This window comes from Brachyhypopomus gauderio, unplaced genomic scaffold, assembly GCF_052324685.1.
Source record: "Brachyhypopomus gauderio isolate BG-103 unplaced genomic scaffold, BGAUD_0.2 sc43, whole genome shotgun sequence".
NCBI lineage: Eukaryota > Metazoa > Chordata > Actinopteri > Gymnotiformes > Hypopomidae > Brachyhypopomus > Brachyhypopomus gauderio.
The window spans coordinates 1228784-1234783 of NW_027506869.1; positions in this window are offsets into that span (position 1 = coordinate 1228784).

Sequence of the window (6000 nt, forward strand, 5' to 3'; positions counted from 1 at the left end):
GTGCACCACATATGCTATGTTTGCTTTGAGAGTGTTAATGGAGAAGTATAGGGAAGGACAGAAGGAGTTACATTGTGTGTTTGTTGACTTAGAGAAAGCTTATGATAGAGTACCGAGACAGGAGCTGTGGTATTATATGAGAAAGTCAGGAGTAGCAGAAAGGTATGTGAGGGTGGTGCAGGATATGTATGAGAACCGAGTGACAGCAGTGAGATGTGCGGTAGGAATGACAGATCAGCCCTGAGTCCCTTCCTGTTCGCAGTTGTCATGGACAGACTGACGGACGAGGTTAGGCAGGAGTCCCCTTGGACTATGATATTTGCTGAGGACATTGTGATCTATAGTGAGAGTAGGGAGTAGGTGGAGGTGAGCTTGGAAAGATGGAGATATGCTTTGGAGAGCAGGGGAATGAAAGTGAGCAGGAGTAAAACAGAGTACATGTGTGTGAATGAGAGGGCAAATGGTGGACAGGTCCAGTTACAAGGAGTTGATTTGGTGAAGGTTGACGAGTTTACCTACTTAGGGTCGAAGGTACAGAGTAATGGAGGAAGTGAAAGAGAGGTAAAGAAGAGAGTGCATGCAGGGTGTTGTGGATGGCATAAAGTGTCTGGGGTGATCTGTGATAGAAGGGTGTCGGCTAGAATGAAAGGAAAGATCTATAGGACAGTAGTGAGACCTGCTATGTTGTATGGACTGGAGACAGTGGCACTGACAAAGAGACAGGTGAGGGAGATGGAGGTGTCTGAGATGAAGATGTCGAGATTCTCATTTGGAGTGACGAGGAAGGATAGGATCAGAAATGAGTTTATTAGAGGATCAGCACATGTAGCATGTTTTGGAGATAAAGTTAGAGAAGCGAGATTGAGATGGTTTGGACATGTACAGAGGAGGGAGGAGAGGTATATTGGTAGGAGGGTCTTGAGGATGGAACTTCCAGGCAAGAGGAGGAGAGGTAGAACTAAGAGGAGGTTTATGGATGCAGTGGTAGAGGATATGAGAGTGGCTGGTGTGTCAGTGGAGGACACTCAGGACAGCCAGATGGAGGAAAATGGCCGAAAGAAGAAGAAGAAGAAGTTAAAATTACATGAAGTCAAGAAAATACCCCTGACCATTCCACCCCAGTGGAATTGTTTTGGCATTATGGGAGATTTCTGAGAAACTGATAACCAATTTCTGAGAAATTTATCTCCAAGCCCTAACAACATTAAGACTTCAATGTGGATTTTTGAAAAATGGTACAGCAGAATTTGCACCGGGGATAAACAAAGGCTACCCATTCTTGGGTGGTAGAAGAATTTTTTTGGCATTATGGGAAAATTCAGACAAACAGGAAACCACAGTGTCAGAATTAAACAAGCATTTAAACATCATTACAAATACAAGGACTACATTTATGAAAAACATGTATAGTCATGGAGTAACACCCTTCCCTGAACATTTGCAGCATTGCAATACTCCATTATTGCTGGTAGTCGAGCCCTACAATAGACTAAAGACTAATGACTGTAGAGGTGACTAAAGACATTAAAACTATTTTGTTCAGTGTTTTATTGAAAACACTGTAAATTAGTTTAATCAAATAAAGTATTTATGTAGAGAAAGCGCTTTAAATAATATCAAAGTGTTTCTCTGTGCTTAGACAGCCTTAGTATGCGGTGAGCAGCGAAATACCGTAAAATCAAGCATATAGGTGCAATCAGATTTAAAGCACGGATGAATCGCAAAGGCGCGGATAGCTTGACCGCGGTCTCCAAGCGATCTTGAAAAGTTGGCAACCCTGTATATATACATTGCTCAAAAAAATAAAGGGAACACTTAAACAACACAATATAACTCCAAGTCAACCACACTTCTGTGAAACCAACCTGTTCAGTTAGGAAGCAACACTAATTGTGAATCAATTTCACCTGCTGTTGTGCAAATGGAATAGACAACAGGTAGAAATGAGGGGCAAATAGCAAGACCCCCCCAATATGGCTGATGTTTTGGTCACTTTTGAATGTTGGTGGTCCTTTCACACTCGTGGTAGCATGAGACGGACTCTACAACCCACACAAGTGGCTCATCCTGTCAGGGCTGGCTCGGATGCCACTCCCTCCACCACCAGGAGGGGCACCCGAGTCAGTCCTAGACTTGCGGGGCGTAATCAGCAATGATCTGTTTCAGCTGTCTGAAGCCTTCTTAAGGAAGCTGTGGGAAACAGATCATTGCTGATTCGTTCGGTTTTGCCCTCGCGCTATCAGCCTGCTCCTTCATTCCCCGAAGTTGCACTCTCCAAGTTACAAGGTGTCTCGTCGCCGCTCTCTCTCTGTCTCTCCTTCTCTTCTTCGAGATTCTATCTCCTGCGTCGCTCTGACCTACCTCAAGTTTTCCCAAGTCTGTTTTGGGTTGTGTTTCGTGTTTTAACTCTCGCACTCGCGTTCTGTTCTGACAAACGCGGTTGTGCTGTTAAACGGCACTTGGATCCACCTTTCTTCTATCACTATACGCGGTGAGTACCTCCCAGTACTCCCGCGTTACACATCCAGTATGGCACATCAATGCGAGCTGTGGCAAGAAGGTTTGCTGTGTCTGTCAGCGTAGTGTCCAGAGGCTGGAGGTGCTACCAGGAGACAAGCCAGTACACCAGGAGACATGGAGGAGGCCGTAGGAGGGCAACAACCCAGCAGCAGGACCGCTACCTCCTTCTTTGTGTAAGGAGGAACAGGAGGAGCACTGCCAGAGCCCTGCAAAATGACCTCCAGCAGGCCACAAATGTGTATGTGTCTGCACAAACGGTTAGAAACCGACTCCATGAGGATGGTATGAGGGCCCGATGTCCACAGATGGGGGTTGTGCTCACAGCCCAACACCATGCAGGACGCTTGGCATTTGCCATAGAACACCAGGATTGGCAAATTCGCCACTGGCGCCTTGTGCTCTTCACAGATGAAAGCAGGTTCACACATGTGACAGACGTGACAGAGTCTGGAGACGCAGTGGAGAGCGATCTGCTGCCTGCAACACCCTTCAGCATGACCGGTTTGGCAGTGGGTCAGTAATGGTGTGGGGTGGCATTTCTTTGGAGGGCCGCACAGCCCTCCATGTGCTCACCAGAGGTAGCCTGACTGCCATTAGGTACCGAGATGAGATCCTCAGAACCCTTGTGAGACCATATGCTGGTGCGGTTGGCCCTGGGTTCCTCCTAATGCAGGACAATGCTAGACCTCATGTGGCTGGAGTGTGTCAGCAGTTCCTACAAGATGAAGGCATTGAAGCTATGGACTGGCCCGCCCATTCCCCAGACCTGAATCTGATTGAGCACATCTGGGACATCATGTCTCGCTCCATCCACCAACGTCACGTTGCACCACAGACTGTCGAGGAGTTGGTGGATGCTTTAGTCCAGGTCTGGGAGGAGATCCCTCAGGAGACCATCCGCCACCTCATCAGGAGCATGCCCAGGCGTTGTAGGGAGGCCACACACAATACTGAGCCTCATTTTGACTTGTTTTAAGGACATTACATCAAAGTTGGATCAGCCTGTAGTGTGTTTTTCCACTTTAATTTTGTGTGTGGCTCCAAATCCAGGCCTCCATTGGTTAATAAATTTGATTTCCATTGATGATTTTTGTGTGATTTTGTTGTCAGCACATTCAACTTTGTACAGAACAAAGTATTCAATGAGAATATTTCATTCATTCAGATCTAGGATGTGTTATTTGAGTGTTCCCTTTATTTATTTGAGCAGTATATATATACACTACCGTTCAAACGTTTGGGGTCACTTAGAAATGTTCTTATTTTTGAAAGAAAAGCAGTTTTTTTTTCAATTTAGCTAACATTAAATGCATCAAAAATACACTCTATAATGTGGTAAATGACTATTCTAGCTGTAAACATCTGGTTTTTAATGCAATATCTACATAGATGTATGGAGACCCATTTCCAACAACCATCACTCCAGTGTTCTAATGGTACATTGTGTTTGCTAACTCTGTAAGGAGGCTATTGGATATTTAGAAAACCCTTGAAAACCCTTGTGCAAGTAGGTTAGCACAGAAACTGAAGATTTCCTACAATGGTGTGTACTACTCCCTTCAGAGGAGAGCACAGACAGGCTCTAACCAGAGTAGAAGGAGAAGTGGAAGGCCCCGCTGCACAACTGAGCAAGAAGACAAGTACATTAGAGTCTCCAGTTTGAGAAATCGACGCCTCACAGGTCCTCAACTGGCAGCTTCATTAAATAGTACCCGCAAAACGCCAGTGTCAACGTCTACAGTGAAGAGGCGACTCTGGGATGCTGGCCTTCAGGGCAGAGTGGCAAAGAAAAAGCCATATCTGGCTAATAAAAGAAAAAGATTAATATGGGCAAAATAACACAGACATTGGACAGAGGAAGATTGGAAAAAAGTGTTATGGACAGATGAATCAAAGTTTGAGGTGTTTGGATCACAGACGAACATTTGTGAGACACAGAACAACTGAAAAGATGCTGGAAGAGTGCCTGACACCATCTGTCAAACGTGGAGGTAATGTGATGGTCTGGGGTTGCTTTGGTGCTGGTAAAGTGGGAGATTTGAACAAGGTAAAAGGGATTTTGAATAAGGAAGGCTATCACTCCATTTTGCAACACCATGCCATACCCTGTGGACAGCGCTTGATTGGAGCCAATTTCATCCTGCAACAGGACAATGACCCAAAGCACACCTCCAAATTATGCACAAACTATTTAGAGAAGAAGCAGGCAGCTGGTGTTTTATCAGTAATGGAGTGGCCAGCGCAGTTACCAGATCTCAACCCCATTGAGCTGTTGTGGGAGCAGCTTGACCGTATGGTACGAAAAAAGTGCCCATTAACCCAATCAAACTTGTGGGAGCGTATTCTGGAAGCATGGGGTGAAATTTCTTCAGATTACCTCAGCAAATTAACAGCTAGAATGCCAAAGGTCTGCAATGCTGTAATTGCTGCTAAGGGAGCATTCTTTGACGAAAGCAAAGTTTAAAGTAGAAAATTATTTCAAAAAAAAAAAAAATACATTATTTCTACCTTGTCTGTAACGCGTTGTGGAGGAGACAGACACAACGACGTTCACAGAGAAACATAAACTTTAATTACAAAAACACGGAAAGCCCAGCACAAACGGTGCAAGCACGCAAATTCGGAGGCTTACACAGGCATGAACTTTAGACAAAGACGAGCACAAGACACTGCGCGAACGCACATTAAATAGGTGATTAACACAGACCCTTGTGATCTCAAGACAAGGCACAGGTGATACTACGAACACGCTCACGGACAACCCACACCCACGGAAGTACTAATATGGACATAACAGCACGCAGACAACGTAGCGGCACGCCCACAGGGAAGGGTCCGGGACTGTCACCGTAACATTGTCAATGTCTGGACTATATTTCTATTCATTTTGCAACTCATTTGATAAATAAAAGTATGAGAACACAAAATTGTCTAGGTGACCCCAAACTTTTGAACGGTAGTGTGTGTATATATATATATATATATATATATATATATATATATATATATATATATATATATATATATATATAATATGTGTGTGTGGTGTGTGTAAGTAGATTCAAGTATATGGGTATGTATTTAAGTATATGTGTAGTGTGCGTGTTTCACTCATTTCCTGCCTTGATATTGTCCTATGTTGCACTCGTTAGCATCTGTGTATTTAAACGTGTGTCTCTGTCATTCCTCGTCATCGTCTACATTTGTGTAAATAAGCGTCCTGATTAAAAACGCTATTCTCTTGACATCCTGGAAGCTGCTGTCTGGCCAGCAAATTATAATAATACGCAATTATGAATGCGTATAATGGTACAGACTCGGGCCCAATGCTCTTTCATGCTGTAGAGTTTACAGGAAGCTGCGCTAAAGACAAGCACCCAAGGTTTTGTGGGTAGAAACATCTTGTTGATATGAGAGGTCGATGGAGAATGTCCAGACTGGTTTAGGTTGACAGGAAAGCTACGGCACCTCTACAGTCAT